General features: G+C 38.2%; 1 long non-coding RNA gene across 1 annotated transcript in view; it reads left to right on the forward strand.

Annotated features, from left to right (window-relative positions):
- LOC138850319 (uncharacterized) overlaps positions 1 to 14,721 on the forward strand; it is a 77,795-nt gene extending 63,074 nt beyond the window's left edge. The window contains exon 3 of the long non-coding RNA XR_011390037.1: positions 14,004 to 14,721. This is a non-coding gene — a long non-coding RNA (uncharacterized lncRNA). The remainder of the gene's footprint in view (positions 1 to 14,003) is intronic.
- Positions 14,722 to 23,875: the final 9,154 nt, after the last annotated feature.

Below are 23,875 nucleotides of genomic sequence, written 5' to 3' on the forward strand. Positions count from 1 at the left end.
TCACATCCAGAAGTCAGGGATTAAAATGTTTCTCTTTAATTAAGACAGGATCACATTTCCCTTTGCTAGATTATACATTTCTTTTTTTTTTTTTTTTTTGACAGGCAGAGTTAGACAGTGAGAGAGAGAGACAGAAAGGTCTTTCTTCTGTTGGTCCACCCCCAAAATGGTCACTACGGCTGGCACGCTGCGCCAATCTGAAGCCAGAAGCCAGGTGCTTCCTCCTAGTCTCCAATGCAAGTGCAGGGTCCAAGCACTTGGGCCATCCTCCACTGCCTTCCCTCCACAGCAGAGAGCTGGACTGGAAGAGGAGCAACCAGGACAGAATCCGGTGCCCCAACCGGGACTAGAACCCGGGGTGCCGGTGCCACAGGCGGAGGATTAGCAAAGTGAGCCGCAGTGCCGGCCACTAGATTATAAATTTCTATGATTGTGTAATATATTATATTTTAATATTACCTGAATGAGATAATGATCATTATATTACAGATAAAGAATTGGATGTGTCCAAGAAAAAGAAACTTGCTAACACAAAATAAAATACAAATAAATCCATAAAATGCTTACATGTGTGCAGAGAGACATATGAGTAAATATATGTCACATTCCATTTTTATATAACATACGATATTCTTGCAGGAACAAATATGTAGAAAGCTATATTCTGTCAATCAAATATAGTAAAGAACATTTCAATAAATGAAGAGATACCTGTTCTTCCAGAAGATTTAATACCTATGTATGCCATTTCTCCCCTAGAAAATCATCGATAGAATCAATACTATTCTATTCAACTCATGAAAAGTTATTAAGAATTTTGACAAGGTGAGTTAGAGCTTTATACAGGCAGGCAATGTCAAGTATATTTGAGCAATCCAAAATAAGAAGATAATTGTGGATTCAAGGAACAAAATATGGGAGTCTATTGTAAGTTTAGTAAAAGATTTGCATGGTATTTGTGCAGAGTGATGAAACAGAATTTCCAAAAGCATATTTCTATATATCCACAAACTGACATGTTATCAAACGCTGATATAAGTGACATTGAAAAGAAGTGGAAAAAGAAGAACTATTCAAAAGTTAAAACTGGAAAAGTTGTTTTCAATTGAAAGAAATATGAAATTGTGTCATTACTTTAGATTACACACAAAAATCTATTTCAAATGATTGAAAGGATTGAGGTTTAAATGTGTATAAGATGGGTATTGTGGTGCGGCAGGGTAAAGCACCATTGCCTGGGATGTCTGCACCCCGTGCAAGAGTGCTACAACTGTCATCCTGGGGCAGCTTCCCATTAACGTGCCTGAGAGACAGCAGGTGACAGCTCAAGTACTGTGTCCCTACCATCCATGGGCAAGACACAGATAGAGTTTCTTGGTTCTGGTTTCAGCCTGTTACAGTCCTGGCTCCAGTGGGCACTTGGGAAATGAAGCAATTAATGAATCAATCTCACTCTCATTCTCCTGATTTGCCTTTAAATAAAAACTGAATAAACATTTAAAATATACATGAAAGTCATTAACTTCAAAATTTTAGAAAATATGTTTATGAAATTCAAAATGTGAATAATTATTGAATAAAGCACAGAAAGTCTAAACCACAGTTGACATATTAATAAATGGCACTAAAATAAAATTTAAAGAATTTTCAATTTTCTGTAGAGAAAAGAAAATGCTATTCATTAACTGGAAGAAGATATTTCTAAAGCATATAATTTACAAATTTAGATTGTGATTATGAGGATTTTCAACATTTGAGATTTTGATCTTTGGGGAATTTATTTCAGGATTGTGTCATGGATTATGATCAGCATGTTGAAATGACCAGAGGTGAATCATTAAAGTGCCCAGTGTCACTTGTCACCAGGGAAATGAAGTGTAAGGGCACAACGAGCATCTTCACATACCTATTAGAATTATTGTTTTCAAAATGATGAAAGAGGGGCAGGCACTGTGGCACATCAGCTCAAACCTCCATCTGTGCCAACAGCATCCTGTGTTGTTGCTCCTGTTTGAGTCCTAGCTTGTCTGCTTTGCATTGGGCTCCCTGCTAATGTACCTGGGAAAGCAACAGAGGATGGTCTAAGGGCTTGGGCCCCTGCACCCACATAAGAGACCCCTTCAGCTTGGCCCATCTGCAGCCTTTTGGGTATGAACTACTGAATGGAAAACCTTTCTGTCTCTCTTTTGCTCTCTCTCTCTCTGTAACTTTGCCTTTCAAGTAAATAAAATGTAAATCTTAAAAGAAAGATGACAGATATGAAGCGATGACAAGGATGTAGAGAAATATAACACTTAACACCATTAACAGGAATGTAAATTGGTTCAGCCAATATAGAAAACAGTAAACTTCAAAATAGAATTGCCAAGTGGTCTAGTAATTCCAGTCCTGAGTAAATAGCCAAAATAACTAAAATTGTTTCATGAAGAGATACTTTCACTGCCAAGTTCATTTTAGCATTATTTACAAGAACGAATACATTAAATCAACTTAATCCATCAATGGATTATTAGATTAAAAAAAGTTATACACACACAATGGAATTTAGCAGAGCCTTAAGAAAGAAAGAAATCTTGTCATTTGTCCACATGAATGAACCTGGAAGACATTATGTTAAGCCAAAAACAAAAAGCCAAGAAAAAAAATTATCTCACTTATATGTGGAATTTAAAACAGTCAAATTCGAAGAAGCAGAGAGCAGGTGGTGGTTACCAGGGTATAGAGGGTGTGATTGGGGAGATACTGAACAAGGGATACAAAACTTCCGTTAGAAAAGAGGCATAACTTCAAGATCTATTGTCCAACAGGGTGACTATGGTTAATAACAACATATCGGATACTTGAAAAATAATTGAGTAGATATTATGTGTTCTTACCTCAACTTACTGAGTACGTGAATTAATTCATATGTTAATTATTTTCGTTTAACTACTCCATAATGTGTGAGTGTGTTTGTGTGTGTATATTTCAAAAAAACATCATGCTGTACATATACATAACACTTTTGATGTGACCAGCATGTGGTGTAGTAAGTTAAGTCTCTGCCATGGTGTGGGCATCCCATATAGGAATCAGTTCATGTCCTAAATGCTCCTCTTCCAATCCAACTCCCCATTAGTAGTCTGGGAAAGCAGTGGAAGATGGCCCAAGTGCTTGAGCCCTTGTACTCTTGTGGAGATGCAGAGGAAGCTCCTGGCTCCTAGCTTTGGATCAGCCCAGCTCCAGCCACTGAGGCCATTTGAGGAGTGAACCATCAGATGGAAGACTGTCTGTAACTTTGTCTCTCAAATAAATAAATAAATCTTCAAAAATAATTTGTTAATTTAAATAAATAAGAATGAAACTTATTCACTTTCTCCTATTGCAGTCATGTACAAATGTTGGAGTTACCCCTATTTGTACAAAACCTTAAGCATTGCCACATAGTCAGCTGCTCTAGAAATGATGTCATACTATCAATGATGAATTGGCCTCTGAGTTCATTGACTTACTAGAAAATTACTAGGTGACTTACTAGAAAATTCATGTTTTCCATACTACCTCAGCCTCTTACTTCCATGGCCAGACCCTCATCTTTGTAATCACAGTGCAAGTAACCATGTTAGAACTGCAGTTTCAGAATTCTCATGACTACTGTCCCAAATCTCTCCAGCTCACTTCTGTAATACTGTGATTTACAACACTAACTCAGAATCCAACCATGAACTGTAGTGGTTTGAGTTTAGAGTCATTTCACGTCCATTCACTTTCTTCTTATAATCACTGACTTATTTTATCCTCTTAAATCCAGGGGTCATCTTTATCATCATTGCTTCCTGTACACTTCCCTTCAACTCTTCATTTCTTCTTTGGTTTCTTCACAATTACGTGGCAAAATCATAATAATCATAATAATATTTTATAACAGCTCTGTACTCATCACACATCTGAAACCAAAAACGTAAATATGGATGGAGGAAAATGGTTACCTAGTTTAAAGGTATGCTAGGTGGTAATATAGTATTTGTTAAGTCTCCTTAGTCTTCTAGGACTGCCTCTTTTTCCTAGATAAATCCCAAATCTTCTGGAAAAAGTAATTCTGGTGACAATTTTACTTCCTAGTTTACTGAGAATACAGAAGTAAACAAAGAAATTTCATTAGTCCCTACCACCTTATTTATCTATCCAACTGCAGTCTTCTTATGCACTCTGGCCTTTTTTTATCCATTAGTAAGGATAAGCTGTTTAGGTGCCTAGAAAAGGGCAACTGTTTCACTTTTTCACATTCTACCCTCACTGATTGAATTACATTTTCCTCCTCTATTAGATCATTCCTGAGCAGAGGCAATCATGCTTTGTGCCTCTCCTTTTCTATAGGAAAATGGAAGCAGCTTCTTTCTTTCTTCAGACATCTCCTCTTGGAAAACATGAAATAGTAAAAAAGGCAACGTAACACTGTCAACTCAAGGAAACTTGCAGATGTGACATCATCAGAGGGCCTTCTGGGAAACAGATTGTAAGGAAGAGGTGGGTGAGCAGGAAGTTTATCAGAGTGCTTTTGGAATTAATACTTTATTTTTTGAAAGAGCAGGCTGCTCCTGGGATGAGGCATAACTCTTAGTGAGTCAGGTCCTGTTAGCTGAGGACAATTCCTGGAGATAAATTAGTGATGACTAAAGAATGTCTCCCCTCTCCTCTCCTCTCCTCTCCTCTCCTCTCCTCTCCTCTCCTCTCCTCTCCTCTTTCCTCTCCTCTCTTTTCCATTTTTTCCTTCCCTCCCTTCCTCCTTCCTTCCTTCCTCCCTTCCTCCCTCCCTCCTTTCCTCCCTCTCTCCCTCTTCCCTCCCTTCCTTCCTTCCTTCCTTCTCTCTCTCTCTCTCTCTCCTTTTCTTTCTAAAAATGTACTTATTTGAAAGGTTAAGCTACAAAGAGACAGAGAAAGAAATCTTCTATCTGCTGGCTCACCCCCAAAATGTCTTCAAAAGCCAAAGCTGGTCCAGACATAAACCAGGAGCTGGAACTCCATCTGGGTCTCCGATGTGGATGGCAACGACCCAAGCACTTGGGCCATCTTCCATTGATTTCCCAGGAACATTATCAGGGAGCTGGATAGGAAGTGGAGCAGCCAAGAGTTAAACCATCACTCATATGCCATGTTGTCACAGGTGGCAGCTTCACCTGCTTCAATTCAAGCCCCTGTGGCCTTGTTTGTAAAAACGTATCTGGGTGTTGTACTTCAGCAATATTTTAGCAAAATTAGGAGATAAGAAAATTTAAAATACCAAATCAAGTGTAAATACTACATAAGGTAGAGCTGAACAGGAAATCCATGTGGTGAGTGAGCTCTGACTCATTTATCTCTTCCTGTCCCCAAATCACCTGCAGTGTATCAACCCCTAAACATCTTTCCCTCCAGTGTCAGTGTCCAAGTAATTAATTGAAAGAATAATCTGAAATATAGCAGTAACCTTCTGATTGGTCTCAGCACTACCACACTTTCTCTGCTTCATTTAATTCTCATTACAGAAAATTGAGTGATCTTGTTAAATATAAATTAACTTTTGTCACCGCCCTTTTTAAAGCTTCCTATCTCATTCTGTATGAAAACTCAAGTCCTTCCATGGGCTTTTCAGGCTCTCAGACCCACTGAACGATATGGGATTATTTATAACAACCCCTCGTTATCAAACATCCCTCTTGTCACTCAATTGTGCTGACCTGGTTTCCTTACTATTACTAGAACATTCCCAGACGTTTTTTTTTCTTTAGAACTCTCACCAATGATGTGTCCCCTGTCTGGTAGGTCTCCTCCACAAAACGCCATGACTTACATTTGCTTCTGATTTTATTTCAGCTGCCTTCTCAGAGAGTCCATCTCTAACTACTCATTTTCAGCTTACTGTATGTAAACACAACTTAGCACTAAATATTTTAATTCTTTTTTATATTACCTGAGTCCTCCAACTTAAATTATTGTTAGGTTCTTAATTATGTTCTTATCTCACACTAACTTGTTATCCAAATATCTAAATTTTGCCTCTACCATCACAATATACCTTGAGGCTTGTTATATACACTGTGACAACTCTGGCTCAAGCAATGATCACTTTTCCATCTTTGCCTAGAATGCTACTTTCTCCTCCTAACTACTCTGAGTGTTTGCATTTCTTCTCCATAGAGCAGCCAATGTGATATTTTAAAAAGATAAGAGTACATCCCTTCCCTTCATAAAACCTAATACACTTAAAAACAAAATGCATATTCTTAATACGGCCAACAAATCTCCTCTGTTTTCCAAAGCTCAGCTCCTGTCACTTTCTTCATTTCATTAGAATGTAAAACCCAAAACCTAGAAAGTGATTGTTGTGTGTTTTGTTTACTTCTGTATAGCTGATGTTTTAACAAGAATCTACCATGGAGAAGAGTTTAATTACCACTTATTGAATTCACTTCTCATCAGTCATATTTTCTTATTCTTCTTGTGTGGTAGATTGAATTCCAAAACTTTTCCAAACTTCCAAAATGTTTGGAATTCCATAGTGTTCCAACATTTTCCATCCTATTTCCTTTTCTCACAAACTGACTGAACAACCTTCCTATCAAAAATCTGAGTTTCTTTCCCTGAAACCTGATGGAACTGTGACTAGAGTAGAGGTGACATCATGTGACCATTCAGATTAGTCATTAAGCACGTTGCATTTTGCTTCTTTTCTTGCACTGTTCTTAGAACCATCATACTGCAGAAATTAAAATGGTGCATGGAAAAGCGTGTCTTCTTATGAACTGACACAAAGGCACTGCTCCAGTTGAGTTCTCTGAATATGGATGAGTCATCTTGAAAATAGATATTCCAGCCCTAAATTAGCCATGCTAATTCCTCATGAAGCAAGGATGAATAACAACTATTAAATGCTTTACAACGAACAGATTTCAGAATAGAATAAATGAGTGCTATGTTCTCAGCCACTAAGCCTTGGAGAAATTTGTTTTGTGCCATCAGTAGTATGAGGGAGTTTCAGAAAGTTAGTAGAAAAAGTGAAATTAAAAGTTAAATTTATTTTTGTTCAAAAACTTTTCAAAATCTATACATAATTGTCTGATAAAACAGTTTTTCAGGAAATTTTGATGTCCCTTCATAGTTGGCTACATTCTACTTTGAATTTCTTCTCACTCTCAGATCTTTCCTTTTGAAGTTCCCTCTGTTTAAAATTGACTTCATTATCTTGTGCCCTCATGTTATTTGGCACTCTCAGCTCATGTTATCTTTTCATTAACTCAGCCTTTGTGTTTTTACATTAAAAACAGCAAACTTCAATATAGAACCAAGCATGTTTTCTTTCTTCCCTATATAGAGAAGCCCAAGACTTTTGGATATTGGTGTCTGTTCAGTTTGTTCAAAGCTCATGGATAAACTCTTTGTTGTTAGTGATAGGGGCTTTTGTTTTGTTTCATTTCTTCAAAAAGAATTTTTAAAAACTTTTAAAAAGTTTAAATGGAACAAATTTCACATACACAGTTTGAAAGTCAGAGTAACAAAGAGGCAGAGGCAGAGAGAGAAAAAGAGAGAGATCTTCCATCCGCTGGTTCACTCCCCAGAGCTTCAATCACCGGAGCTACACCAATCTGGAGCCAGGAGCCAGGAGTCAGGATCTTCCTCTGAGTCTCCCATGCAGGTGCAGGGGCCCAAGGACTTGGGCCATCTTCTGCTGCTTTCCCAGACCATACCAGAGAGCTGGATCAGAAGTGGAGCAGCCAGGACATAAACTGGTGCCCATATGGATGCCAGCAGTGTAGGTGGTGGCTTACATGCTGTGCCACAGCACAGGTCCCCATATACAGTTTTAAAAGCATGATATTTCCCACCTTACCCTCACTCATTCACTCTCACCTTCCTTCCTCCTCCCTTCCCATTTTTTGTTACTTTTTGCATGACACACTTTGAATTATCTTTATGATCACAAAGTTAACCACCTACCAAATAAGGAATTCAGCAAGTAGTAAGTAGAAAACCACTGTTTTTCTAGAGTGTAGACAAGGCCTATTCAAAATAAAAATGTCAATTTCACTCATATACTTTACGTTTTTGTACTCTGTATATTAGTTACCACAAATCAGGGAAATCATGATATTTGCCTTTCATTATTTATAAGGAAATAAAAGAAAGAAAACATTTTCATGAAAACTCAACTAGTTAGCATTGAATTATTACTAAGAAGATTTATCTAGTGAATTCCATTTTCATCTCATTGGTAAACAATTTGTCATTTCATAACTCTATAATGTAATATTTGTATTTTAAAGGAATATAAAATAGCTTATTAATGATTTTATTTTGATTACATATATTAGGTTAAATAAAATATAATAATAAAATTAATTTACCTACTTTTCTTTGTTGTTTAATGATGCTACCGGAAGCTTTCAAATTACATGCAAGATCTATTTATATTTTCATCAGGCAGTATTGATTTAAATGAATCAACTATCAGTATACAAATTCTATATTCAGGAACATCACAATATGATAGAAATTTAAGAATTTTGGAATCAGATGACAATTATTTTTGGATCCTAAATTTGTTAATTAATAGCAATATGAGTTCATAACTTTTTGCCAAGGGCAAATTATATATCTATAAATTATAACAGGGGCCAGCACTGCTGTGCAGTAGGTAAGGTTCGTGTCTTGACTATTCTTCCAATCCAGCTCTTCTTTATGGCTTGGGAAAGCAGCAGAAAATGGTCCAAGTCCTTGTAACCCTGCACCCAACCATGTGGGAGACCCAGAACATTCTCCTGGATACTGGCTTCGGATTGTCCCAGCTCTGACCATTGCTGCCATTTGGGGAGTGAACCAGCAACGGAAGACTTTCTCTCTGTCTCTCTCTGTCTGTAACTATACCTCTCAAGTAAAAAAAAAAAAAATCTTTAGAAGGATGAAGAAATGAATAGTTGAAAAGTAAAATAACTTGTTGAGGGTTACAATGGTGTAATACTTCAATGGATGGAAAACTTCAAAGGCTGAGTATCCTGTGGGGAGCTTGGGACATGTGTAGAAATATTAAGCACCTAATACTGACACAACCATTGACTGAAGCATATGACATACTTGGGTTTGAGACCACAACATACAAAGGTATGTTGGAGTTTGAATGACAGCCTTAAGTCACAGTCAGAGGTTTTGTATTATTTATTGGGTAATGGATCATCATTAGTGGATTTCAGAGAAGGAATGTTATGAACATCTGAAGTAAATTAGCCAAATGACTTATTATGCAAAGGTTAGTTTGAGCAAGTATGAAGTTTATAGAAAACAGGTATGATATTACACCATGATTTTTATTAAATATATACTCATTTATTTGAAAGACAGACTTACAGAGACAGAGAGAGAGAGAGAGAGAGATCTTCCATCTACTGGTTCACTCCACAGATGGCTGCAATGGCTGGGAGGAGCCTCCTCCAGGTCTCCCACTTGGGTTCAGGGGCCCAAGTATTTGGGTAATCCTTTGCTTTCCCATAACATTAGCAGGGAGGTGGATTTGAAGTGGAGCAGCTGTGACACAAATTGGAGTCCATATGGATGCCTACATTGCAGGTGGCAGCTTAACCCACTGTGCCACAACACTGTTACCAGCAGTGATTCTTAAGTGGAGGCAATCCCCCTTTTTCTAGGGGACATTTGACAATTTCTGGAGATGATTGTAGTTGTCCCAACTAGGGGTGAGGTACTACTGGCATCTAGGGAATAGAAGCCATGGGTCTTCAAAATGTGCTATAGCACATACTATACCTCCCCCCAAAAATGAATCATTAGACTGAAATGTCATTCGCACTGATGTTGAGAAAAACTCCTTCTATGCAATTGGTATTTTTCATTTGTGGCCATCTAGCACCTAGTACTTCTGAATTATATTTAAACACTGTTATATTATTCTTTTCTTTTCCACAAAAGACTAAAACAAAACTAAGGAGCAAGTCATTTTTCTTTTGCATCTCCATATCCCTAGTAACTTGCAGAGTTCTTACCACATAGTGAATAATTAATTGATGATAGGTGAAGTGAATTGAATTAAAGCAATGGGATCCTAAACTAGGGCAGTAGAACTGGGAATACAAAGGAAAAGAATTGATAGGAGAGGTATTACATAGTTAAAATCAATATGACTTGGTAATTGACAAGTAGGATAAACAGACAAGCAATTCTGAACAAGGAAGCAAGTAGAGAATAAAAGTTTTAAAAATCTGTCTTATTGTGTATACTTCTAAGTATACAATTGATGTTATAAGATGTATATAATTTCTGTATTATAATATACATAAATTCAAATTTTAAAATGCTTTATTTATTTGCTCTGAAAATATCATAAAATCTTGCAAAAGTTTAGTAACAAATTTAAATCCCAGGCTGGTGTTGTAGTGCAGTTGGTTAAGCCATTCTGAAATGCCAGCATCCAATTTGAGCACGGATTCGAGTCTCAGCTAATTCACTTCCTATCCAGCCTCCTGCTAATGTTCCTGGGAAATCAGCGCAAGATGGTCCAAATACTTGGAACTCTACCACCCACCTGGGAGACCCACTTGGAATTCCAAGCCCCTGGCTTTTGCGTAGCTCAGACCTTGCAGTTGCAACTATTCAAAGAATGAATCATAGGATGGATGATCTTTTTCTCTCTGTGTGTCTCTCCCTATCTCTCTGTAACTCAGCCTTTCAAAAAAAATAAATCTTTAAAAATTTCAAGTCTGAAGTGTTAAGTGTACTCAGAGAGATCAATGCAAGTTTCTGCATTATTTTTACATATGCAGTTATGTCAAGGTGTGCAATTGTCTAGTGAGATCACATAGAGTAAAAACGACTATCATCTGAAAACAAACTTCTGGGAATAAGATTGTACTTGATATGTGGTTGGTGGAGCAGAAACAAGAAGAATTTTAGGAATAGTGCTCAAGGGGTCTGGTGCTGTGGCTCAGTGAGTTAAATCCTTGGTCTGCAATGCCAGCATCCCATATGGGCACCTGCTCCCATCCTGGCTGCTCCACTTCCAATCCAGCTCTCTGCTATGGCGTAGGAAAAGTGGTATAAGATGGCCCAAGTCCTTGGGCTCCTGCACCTGTGTGGGAGACCTAGAGGAAGATCCTGGCTCCTGGCTTCAGATTGGTACAGCTCGGGCCATTGAAGCTCTGGGGAGTGAACCAGCGATGGAAGGCCTTTGTCCCTTTCTCTTTCTCGCCTCTGCCTCTCTGTAACTCTGCTTTTCAAATAAATAAAATAGATCTTTAAAAAAAAGAGTAGTACTCATAAATGACAGGAAAATAAGAATGCTACATGGCCGGCGCCGCAGCTCAATAGGCTAATCCTCCACCTAGCGGCGCCAGCACACCGGGTTCTAGTCCCGGTTGGGGCGCCAGATTCTGTCCCGGTTGCCCCTCTTCCAGGCCAGCTATCTGCTGTGGCCAGGGAGTGCAGTGGAGGATGGCCCAAGTGCTTGGGCCCTGCACCCCATGGGAGACCAGGAGAAGCACCTGGCTCCTGCCTTCGGATCAGCATGGTGCGCCGGCTGCAGCGCGCCAGCAGCGGCAGCCATTGGAGGGTGAACCAATGGAAAAAGGAAGACCTTTCTCTGTGTCTCTCTCTCTCACTGTCCACTCTGCCTGTCAAAAAAAAAAAAAAAAAAAAAGAATGCTACAAAATAATGTTTCAGGGAAATCAAATATGATAGCGTTCAGAAAAGATCAATATATTAAACAATTAAGTCCAATGAAACAAATACAAGTATGTGAAGATTATCAAATCGATTGATATGAGTACTTCCACATGTCATTATTTAATTCGATTTAAAAGTAGGGAAGTCCAGAAGCTATCTTAAATTTGCTTAAAATTATGACACAACCATTCTAAACCTCCTTCCAAACCACATAAAAATGAAATATCAGCTAGTGTCACTTTGTTTACTTCTCAGTGTTAATCAGTTATTTCCACCTATAACAATCACAAATCCTTTGGAAAATGATGACCTAAATAAATGCAAACTCAGAAACCACAGATGGATTTATTTTTAATGATAAAATTAGTAGCGGCTCTACTTGTTCAATTTCCAGTTAACAGTACTCAGTTTGCCTGAATCCCTAAAATATCCTTGAGATATTATTAAGCTATTTAATTTAAAGAGAAACTGAAGCAAAGGAAGGCCCTAATAACTTGCTCCAATACTTACAACTTGCCTCGGGTTGAAATGACTGGCTCCAATGACTGACATCAACATCAGAATATAGCAAACAAACTAGTTTGTAGAATACTCCCTATTTTTTATGATGGTAGAGCACAAACCAACACCTGGTGTGTCACAGCATCATTCACCATATAATGAGTATATTCAAGTTAATATGTAGAATTAGCTGGAAGAAATAATTCTTTAAATTACAACATTACTTTAGTTTTAAGAAAGGAAAATAAAAAAACAAAAACCTCCACACAAGTAGAATGACATACGCAAAAGAAAAGACAAGCCACATGGTATGGCAAGCTCATTGTCTTATTTGATTGTAGAGATAAAATAATATTTAAACAGTTTGCAGAGCCCATGGAAAAATAGGAGCATATCTAAATGTTGGAGTGGATAAATCCAAGTCAGATACCAATGAGGAATTCAGATGATGCTTTGTTATGATTAAAGTAAAAGTGTTGGGGACTTAAAGTTGATAATTCAAGTAGAGGTAAGATGAGCAGCCACCATCTGCGAGAGTGCAGTCTACAGATGACTTGACAAGTAAGACCATGTATCTTTTAACTTGATATCCTTTATAAACCAGACATCTCTTAGTGCTTACCTCAACAGGGAAGGGCATTCAATAGCTTTTGCCTCACAGGTGAGTATCTCTGAGCATTCTCACTGACTCTAAGAACCTCGGGCAAGTTCTACCTATGGTTTCACACCATGGCAATTCATGTGATCACAGCATGACTGACTTGCTTAGCTGGCTATTTCCTGATTTTCTGACCTGTGATTCCTACAACCACCTAACACTTCCAAAAGTCTGCATGCCCTCCAATCCTTTTATCAAGAACTGTTTCTGGTTAGGCCAGGCTAAGACCATGTTTTTTCAAGCTTTACTTTTTCCATCACACTGTACAGCAATTTCTACTCACATGTAGTCACTCCATAATTTGATGTTAACCATAGAGTTTCTGGATAAAATACAGTTTACCTATTTATATTTGATTTTTTGAAAACAATGAATAATGCTAAACATTCATTTTTTGTACATCTGGATTCAGAATGTATTTGCTGATTGATTTTAAAGGTGTATTTATTTACTTGAAAGACAGAATTACAGAGAGGGAGAGGCAGAGAGAGAAAGAGCAAGCGAGCAAAAGAGAGAGAGAAAAAGAAAGAGAAAGACTGTTCATCTGCCGCTTCACTCCCCAAATGCCCACAACAGCCAGGGATGTCCAACTCCAAGCCAGGAGCCAGGAGCTTAGTCCAAGTACTTGGGCCATCTTCCATGCTTTCCCAGGCTGATTATCAGGGAATTGTGTGAGAAGTAGGGCAGCCAGGACTCAAACCAGCACCATTATGGGATACCTGCACTGCATCTGCTTTGCCCTCTGTGATGCAGTGTCTGCAATAAATTCAAAATTTAGTTGAATGCCTTTTAATGGCTTAATTTAATAAACCTAGGGAAGGGGTAAGTAGTAGCCAAAATTAGAAAAGATTTGACTATTATATAGAGGAGGACTCTAACCTGATTACAACTCCTTGTACAGAAGACTCGTTAAAACTGAGTTAAGAGTGTCTTGAGAATGTGCAGGTTTGTCTAATGTGACACTGAGTACCATCTGCAATAAATTTGATGGTTTCCCCTACAACACTTTTTTAGAGAGACCACAACTGTGTTCTCAATCTTCTATTATTCAACTACTCCAAAAGTTAGTTCGCAGTGAGTTTCAGAAAGACTGGCCAAATTGGTCAAAATAATAAGCACATGGTCCTGGATCTTGGAATTTTTGTGTGTGATCTCTTTCAGATTATCTCCCGACTCAGATATATTCATCAGCCTGGAAACAGAAGCGCCTGCATTTTTCCTTTCTTAATGTGGTCTCCTCTTCCGCAACTCCATACAATAATCCTCTGATTTTTCCCTTCTCAACAGAAAGTTTAAAATTACGCTGGTTTTAATAGAGCAAACTATTTTCCCTCTGCATGTTAATTTTACTTATTTCCTCCCTCTAAGACATATCGCTGTGTATTATATTTGCTGTTATCTTCACCTGGATCCATGCCAACGAGAAAGTGATGTTTCCAATGGCTTTGGAAACAGCATTTTGAAGCTTGAAGTTAATTTTAAGAACCATTAAGCCCATTAAGGTAAAATCCTTCAAGCATTTACCTTTGCCTTTTCCTTTCCTCCCCAGTCATCATTTGCATTTTGGCTTTATGTAAAGTAGTAAAAGTACCTGGAAATAAACGTATGAAATTATTCTCAGACTATCCGTGTTGACTGGAGTCTTCCTTCACTCAATTTCCATATTGCTTAAGAATCATAACATGCATTATATACAGCCTTCTTTTTTCATATGGCATTGTGCACCTGCCTGAACACTTCTGAACAAATTATATGCTTCTTAAAAGTGCATGGTTTGCTTTATTTCATCTTTCTATGACAAAAGAACATTTTCTCCTCTGTTAGAAATTTTCAGTCATACACCAAAAATAACCTATAACTCTGTTGTAATCGTTGGTTACTTGCCCAGTTTCTCAGCAATAGAAAACTTTTCTGTTCACATCAGGGTGACAGGAACTGTTGATTAGTATAGTGAATGAATAAACATATTTTTGAATTTATTAAAATTCCCAAGATGATTTATCATGATTACAAAAATAGTTCCTATTTTTAGTATTAAATCAAAATGTACAGCACATTAAGGACAAAGATCCTACATGAGGAGTAAGTGCACAGTGACTCCTGTTGTTGATTTAACAAATTGACACTCTTGTTTATGGCATCAGTAATCACCCTAGGCTCTTGTCATGAGTTGCCAAGGCTATGGAAGCCTTTTGAGTTCACCAACTCTGATCATTTGCAGACACTAGTCTTGTTTATGTGATCCCTTTGACTCAGTCCTATCATTCTGATCAATTGTGAACTGAAATTGATCACTTGGACTAGTGAGATGGCATTGGTACATGCCACCTTGATGGGATTGAATTGGAGTCCCCTGGTATGTTTCTAACTCTATCATTAGTTCTCATGTAGGATCTCTGTCCTTAATGTGCTGTACATTGTGATTTAATGCTATAACTAGTACTCAAACAGTATTTTTCACTTTGTGTTTCTATGTGGGTGCAAACTGTTGAAATCTTTACTTAATATATGCTAAACTGATCTTCTGTATATAAAGAGAATTGAAAATGAATCTTGATATGAATGGAAGGGGAGAGTGAGCGGGAAAGGGGAGGGTTGCGGGTGGGACAGAAGTTATGGGGGGGGGGAAGCCATTGTAATCCATAAGCTGTACTTTGGAAATTTATATTCATTAAATAAAAGTTAAAAAAAGAAAAAAAATAGTTCCTATTGTTAATTTAGCCACTTGTTACATGTGGGGCCTTATTTGCACATTGTGAAAATGGCTTACTGCACTGTCAGCAGCATTTTAAACTAAGGACACTGATTGTAATCTGATGTATTGTCGAGTCAAGCCAAGCTCACCTACCTTTTATATCACACTGTAGGAAATCCACGCTGACTTGCAACTTTTAGGGGTACACTTTCTTATTTTTCTCCACATGTAGTTTTCAGTTTCTGGTCTCATTTCCTACATTCCCATTTTTAAAATAACATCTTGATTCAAATAATACTAGTGTCCCATAAAATTTCAGCATGATCCCAAATCCCAAATAGATTTTCATGAAAATCCAAATTCCGTCTCAGGAAATGATACCTTTTTTCCATGTTGTGCATAATTCTCCACCCCACACACTGGCGTGAACTAGCAGCTAGAGTGTGCAAAGTGTTTCTGCGTGTAGGAAATTACTTAGTGCATGGTCTTTGTAGAACAACTGCCATGTTATAAAAGAGTAATCTGATTCATTTAACCAGGAGACGACAGCCCTTTGATCTTTAGCCAACTACCAGGTCATGGTCACCTGTTTCTGTGCTGTAGGACATTCAGATGCTCCTCAATAGACGCAGAGTTTTGTGCATTTGCATTGCCAATTCTCTTTATAGGTAGAAATAGCAAATAATCATTGATGTATAATTTTAAGACAATTTGAAAAAATCTTTCTCCATGATAATTTTATTATGAATGTTGGAGTTAAAATGGAGATAACTGACATTATACTGAGGTTATTTCCTTAATGATTATAAATTTAATACCTACAAACATACAAGAGATGGATATTATTATCTTCATTTATAGAAAATTGAAGTTCAGAGGGGCTGAAAGCTAAAAAACAAAACAAACAAAAAAAAGCATATTTGAGGAAAAATATCCTTAGTAAAAATAGCAATTTGTCCAGGTATTCCAAAACCAACATTCAAATCAAGGGCTTTATAAGAAGATAAACTGGGCTGGGCCAGCACCACGGTTCAATAGGCTAATCCTCCACCTGCGGCGCCGGCACACCGGGTTCTAGTCCCGGTCGGGGCGCCGGATTCTGTCCCGGTTGACCCTCTTCCAGGCCAGCTCTCTGCTGTGGCGCAGGAAGGCAGTGAAGGATGGCCCAAGTCCTTGGGCCCTGTACCCCATGGGAGACCAGGAGAAGCACCTGGCTCCTGCCTAATCTGCGAGGTGCGCCGGCCGCAGCAGCCATTGGAGGGTGAACCAATGGCAAAAGGAAGACCTTTCTCCCTTTCTCTCTCTCTCGCTGTCCACTCTGCCTGTAAAAAAAAATAAAATAAAAAAATAAAAAAAAAAATAAATAAACTGATAGGGGCCAATGTGTGGTACAGCAAATTAAAGCCGCATCTTGCAGCGCTGGCATCCCAAATGGGTGTTGGTTTGCGTCCTAGCTGTTCCTCTTCTGATCCAGCTCCTGGTTTATGTACCTTGGAAATCAATGGAGAATGGCCCAAGTGGTTGGGCCCCTGTACCCATGTGGGAGACCTGGAAGAAGCTCCTGGCTCCTGGCTTTGGCCTGGCCCAGCCCATTTCATTGTGGCCATTTGAGGGGTGAACCAGCAGATGGGAGCTCACTCTCTCTCTCCCTCTAAATATGCCTTTCAAATAAATAAAAATAAATCTTAAAAACGAGATAAACTGATAACAAATACAAATTGTAATTTGTCTTTTTTTTGCCACTTATTTCTTTGCTTGCTTCTTCCATTCATTTTTTCTAAAATCATCATGACTAAAATATAGTGAAAAATTAAATACATATTAGCATTGGTCTAAAACATAGGATTCATCTTGTGATGCTATATATCTTCATTTTGATTTATATTGATTTAGTTTTTAACTTTTATTTAGTAAATATAAATTTCAAAAGTACAGTTTATTGATTGCAATGGCTTTCCCCCACGATAACTTCCCTCCCACTCGCACCTCTCCCATCTCCTGCTCCCTTTCCCATTACATTCACATCAAGATTCATTTTTAATTATCTTTATATAGAGAAGATCGATTTAGTATATATTAAGTAAAGATTTCATAGTTTGCACCCACACAGAAATAAACACAAAGTGTAATATACTGTGTCAGTACTAGTTATACTATTAATTCACATTGGACAACACATTAAGGACAGAGATCCCACATGAGAAGTAAGTACACAGTGATTCCTGTTGTTGACTTAACAATTTGACACTCTTGTTTATGGCATCAGTAATCTCCCTAGGCTCTAGTCATGAGTTGCCAAGGCTATAGAAGCCTTTTGAGTTTGCCAACTTTGATCTTATTCAGACAAGGTCATAGTCAAAGTGGAAGTTCTCTCCTCCCTTCAGAGAAAGGTACCTCCTTCTTTGATGGCCCCATTCTTTCTACTGGGATCTCACTCCCAGAGATCTTTCATTTAGGTCATTTAGGGTTTTTTTGTTTGTTTGTTTGTTTGTTTTTTGCCACAGTGTCTTGGCTTTGCATGCCTAAAATACTCTCATGGGCTCTTCAGCCATATCCGAATGCCTTAAGGGCTGATTCTGAGGCCAGAGTGCTGTTTAGGACATCTACCATTCTCTGAGTCTGCTGTGTATCCCACTTCCCATGTTGGATCGTTCTCTCCCTTTTTTATTCAATCGGTTAGTATTTGCAGACACTAGTCTTGTTTGTGTGATCCCTTTGACTCTTAGACCTATCAGTGTGATCAATTGTGAACTGAGATTGATCACTTGGACTAGTGTGATGGCATTGGTACATGCCACCTTGATGGGATTGAATTGGAATCCCCTGGCATATTTCTAACTCCACCATTTGGGGCAAGTTCAATTGAGCATGTCTGAAATTGTACATCTCCTCCCTCTCTTATTCCTATTCTTATATTTAACAAGGATCATTTTTCAGTTAAATTTAAACACCTAAGAACAATTGTGTGTTAATTACAGAAGTGAAATGGGCACTATGAGAAACAGTGACTTGATCAGCCCTTGTCTTGACTGTTGATGTACAATTTAATACTTTATCCCTTTTAGTATTTTTGTTCTAGTTAATACTATTGGTTAAACTCTGTAATTAACTATATTGATTTATTTTAAAAAGAATGAGATTCCATCTACTGGTTGATGCCCCAAATGCTCACAAAAGCTGGGCTGAGCCAGGATGAATCCAGGAGCCAAGAATTCAGACTAGATTTCCCACATATTTTTTAACAACTGAACCACATGAGCCATCAACTCAGCCAATTTGAGTGAGTGTTAGCAGGAAGCTAAAAGTGGGCATGGAGCCAGGAATCAAACCCAGGCACTGTTACTGGGGATGCAGACCTCCCAAGCAGCATTTAAATTCATACACCAGTCTGCCCCAGTTTTAAAGATTTTGATTTTTGCTATTGCTGTTGCTGTTGGTCTCCAAACACTTATAAATAATTCCTGTTAGGTGGATTTTGTGTTGAAGAACACAAACTGTAGCATCTTGATCTTTCTGAAATTTGTGTTTCAGAAAAGAATATGAATGTCCATTGACACTATAAAGGGGAAGGTGTTTGTTCTGTTTAAGAAAATTTTGTTCAAAAATTTCTCTATGTATCTTTTTTATTTTCTTGTTACAGATCAATCTTTAAAATTAATGTACTGTATTTTCACATAAATAAAATAAACAAAGCATTTTCAACATTTTTTCTGATATTTTTGAGGTGATTTTTAACAGAGTAATTAATATTACTTTATTGCAAAATGTCTTTTGCTTTGTATAAAGTTATTTCAATGGAATGTAAATTTTTCATCTATTGCTAATCATTCTCCTTTGCTTAATTTTTGTGAACTAAAATTTCTCAACTTTTAATTAAGATTTGTATTGTACAATTTTGCTTATGGGAATAATTTGCTATTAATATAATATAAATATGATCATTTTAAATTCTTTCAGGGAATTTTTTTACATTGAAATAAAATGTAATTCCAAAGTAAGTTATACTCCATCTAATTTGTCACACATTTGTAACATAAAGGGAATAAGACATTATTTGCTTCAAACACATTTATTTATATTGATTGAATTTATATCTGTTTTAACTTTATAGGCACAAATCAAAATACTTTCAAACACAATTTAATATATGTATTCATGAACTTTATTCTTTTACTTTGTTTAGAAGGGGAAATACACAGATTGCTAGGGAATTTTTTTTCCTTTTTCACTTAGTAGTGAAAAGCATTCATCAATACGAGGATACATGGTCCATGTCATGCTGTTAGTACCTATATCATATTGTATAATATGAATATTTACATGGGGTACTAGGAGAGTCATCATAAGGAAAGTGTGAAGTTCCTTAGGGCAGGCACCCTGTTGACTCCCATTTCCTAGCTGGCCTGAGTAGGATGTCAGTATGGAATAGGCAGGATCTCTAAAAGCAAATCTATAGCTCTGCCTACAATGTTATTGACCCTAAGCTGTCCCCTGATGGTGGTAGTTACTTTGGAGGATGGGCAGAGTGAAAGGCTTTTCAGCTTAGCATCAACAAGGTCTGTAGCTCTGACCTAGGAGTCTTTTGACTACAGGGCAGTTCCATTTCCAATGACACAACTGTTGACTGGCAAAGCTGACAGGGCTCTTCAAAGACTGCTTTCCAACATGACTGTTGTCTATCTGAAGCCCTAACTTTCTACATTTAAAACTAATGCCATTTGGGGTGGACTGGCCTTACTGGGTCTCCTTGATGGCACATCACTGTGTAAAGCTGTTATTAGTTGGCCTATTACCTATCCTTACCTCATTCCTGTTGTCTAGCTCGCTCCTCTTTTTCCTGGTCTTTGTTAAAGTAGTCCACAGAGAAGGCCTTTAAGATGTCAGCCAAAGGGATGCTCAGTCCCATCCCTAATCTTTGGTGACCTGAGCTGGAAATCTGTGGTCAGAGGCATCTTTTGACAATGTTTTTCCTGTGAGATAAGACTATGAACATGAGGAAAGTTATGTCTTTCTAGGTAAGATCAAACATGAAGCCCACTATATCTAAACTGTCTATAAATTTGGAAGTAATCATATTTTGTATCTCTCCTTTGGTTTGATTTGAAAAAGGAGGTTTTCCCTGTTTACTGTGTCCATGGCAAAATCAATCTGGCTGTAAAATTATATCATAATGTAAGCATTTATTTAATTTATATTCAGTGATTACACCTAGATGACTTAAGGTGCTGAAATTTAACTGAAAAGTGATCCCTGTTAAATAAAAGAGTGGGAATAAGAGAGTAAGGAGATGTACAATTTGGGACATGCTCAATTGAACTTGCCCCAAATGGTGGAGTTAGAAATGTGCCAGGGGATTCCAATACAATCCCATCAAGGTGGCATGTACCGATGCCATCTCACTAGTCCAAGTGATCAATCTCAGTTCACAATTGATCACACTGATAGGTCTAAGAGTCAAAGGGATCACACAAACAAGACTAGTGTCTGCAAATACTAACCGATTGAATAAAAAAGGGAGAGAACGATCCATCATGAGAAGCAAGATACACAGCAGACTCATAGAATGGCAGATGTCCTAAACAGCACTCTGGCCTCAGAATCAGCCCCTAAGGCATTCGAATCTGGCTGAAGAGCCCATGAGAGTATTTTAGGCATGCAAAGCCAAGACACTCTGGCAAAAACAAACAAACAAACAAACAAACCCCTAAATGACCTAAATGAAAGATCTCTGGGAGTGAGATCCCAGTAGAAAGAATGGGTCATCAAAGAAGGAGGTACCTTTCTCTGAAGGGAGGAGAGAACTTCCACTTTGACTATGACCTTGTCTGAATAAGATCGAAGTCGGCGAACTCAAAAGGCTTCCATAGCCTTGGCAACTCATGACTAGAGCCTAGGGAGATTACTGATGCCATAAACAAGAGTGTCAAATTGTTAAGTCAACAACAGGAATCACTGTGTACTTACTTCTCATGTGGGATCTGTCCTTAATGTATTGTCCAATGTGAATTAATGGTATAACTAGTATTGAAACAGTATTTTACACTTTGTGTTTCTGTGTGGGTGCAAACTATGAAATCTTTACTTAATATATACTAAATAGATCTTCTGTACAAAAAAAGATGCTGAAATTATATCATAGCTTTATCTGAATTAAGGTAAAATTGCATTTACATGGAATTTTACTCTTTTTATAAAACTCTAGCTGGAAATCAATGACATAACCCAGAGACAGTAGAATCTGCCTTAGAGCTGATTTTCTAATGTTATTTTTTATCTGGATCTGTTAAAAAAAAGTCACAAAACAAGTTTGACAAGTTGCAAGGCAATTTTTAAGGCACAGATATTTTTAGATCCAAAAGAGAGAAATTTTTGAACATACACTGAAAAGATGTTGGCCTGGACTGAGCCGAGTCCATGTTCAATGGAAGGGACAGAGAGACTCCTCCTATAAAGGAACAAAGGAGACAGACAGGCAGGACAAGGAAAAATTACCTCCCAGGAATTTGGATGCAAACAATACATCAAAAAGTGGTTAAGAGGGGGCTGGTCCGGCACCGTGGCTCACTTGGTTAATCCTCTGCCTGCGGCACCAGCATCCCATAGGGGCACAGGGTTCTGGTCCCAGTTACTCCTCTTCCAGTCCAACTCTCTGCTGTGGCCCAGGAGGGCAGTGGAGGATGGCCCAAGTGCTTGGGCTCCTGCACCCGCATGGGAGACCAGGAGGAAGCACCTGGCTCCTGGCTTTGCATCTGCGTAGCTGCGTCCGTGGCAGCCATTTGGGGGGTAAACCAGTGGAAGGAAGACCTTTCTGTCTCTCTCACTGTCCAACTCTGTCAAATAAATAAATAAATAAATAGTTAAGAAACAGGTACAGAAACCAGTTCTATCCAGTAAAGTCTAATAAACCTTTTTTAACAGACCAGTCTCCCATCCTAATGTTTCAAGTAGGAGACAGAGATAAGAATTACAGTAATGACAAATAACGCAATGACAGAAAACAAATTGTATCTAGGAAAGGCCTTTCTTTAACCAGCCGAGTCTCACTTCCTAATGCCATCCATACAATCAGAAAGGGACTTGTGTTGGTGCCTCTTCAGACATCCAAACACCCAGAAGTCACCCCCAGAAAACAGGAGTTGACTTACCAGAGGACCTAATACCAATTAGTTGGTGAAGTTATTGAGCCTCATGAGCCTCCCAGGTGGGTGTATCAGGACAGGGGACCCTGGAATATCAGCAGGGGGCACTTCTCCTATGGCCAGACACCAACCTGGAATGATCAGAGCTAGATATTGCTGGGGGTGGTCTCGAATAAGAGAGGGAGGAGATGTAAAATTGGGGACATGTTCAATTGGACTTGCCCAAATGGTGGAGTCAGAAATGTGCCAGGGGATTCCAATACAATCCCATCAAGGTGGCATGTACCAATGCCATCTCACTAGTCCAAGTGATCAATCTCAGTTCACAACTGATCACACTGATAGGTCTAAGAGTCAAAGGGATTACACAAACAAGACTAGTGTCTGCTAATACTAACTGATAGAATCAAAAAGGGAGAGAACGATCCATCATGGGAAGCGGGATACACAGCAGACTCATAGAATGGCAGATGTCCTAAACAGCACTCTGGCCTCAAAATCAACCCTTAAGGCATTGGCATATAGCTGAAGAGCCCATGAGAGTATTTTAGGCATGCAAAGCCAAGACACTCTGGCAAAAGAAAAAAAAAAGACCTAAATGGAAGATCTCTGCAAGTGAGATCCCAGTGGAAAGAACAGGCCATCAAAGAAGGAGGTACCATTCTCTGAAGGGAGGAGTAGAACTTCCACTTTGACTATGACCTTGTCTGAATAAGATCGAAGTCGGCGAACTCAAAAGGCTTCCATAGCCTTGGCAACTCATGACTAGAGCCTAGGGAGATTACTGATGCCATAAACAAGAGTGTCAATTTGTTAAGTCAACAACAGGAATCACTGTGTACTTACTCCTCATGTAGGATCTCTGTCCTTAATATGTTGTCCAATGTGAATTAATGGTATAACTAGTATTGAAACAGTATTTTACACTTTGTGTTTCTGTGTGGGTGCAAACTATGAAATCTTTACTTAATATATACTAAATTGATCGTCTGTATATAAAGATAATTGAAAATGAATCTTGATGTGAATGTAATGGGAGAGGGAGCAGGAGATGGGAGGGGTGCGGGTGGGAGGGAAGTTATGGTGGGGGAAAGCCCTTGTAATCCATAAGCTGTACTTTTGAAATTTATATTTACTAAATAAAAGTTTTTAAAAAAAGATTCATAGGTGCCTGTTCTCTGCTATGGAAAGTGTCCTTG

This window comes from Oryctolagus cuniculus, chromosome 7, assembly GCF_964237555.1.
Source record: "Oryctolagus cuniculus chromosome 7, mOryCun1.1, whole genome shotgun sequence".
Classification (NCBI taxonomy): domain Eukaryota; kingdom Metazoa; phylum Chordata; class Mammalia; order Lagomorpha; family Leporidae; genus Oryctolagus; species Oryctolagus cuniculus.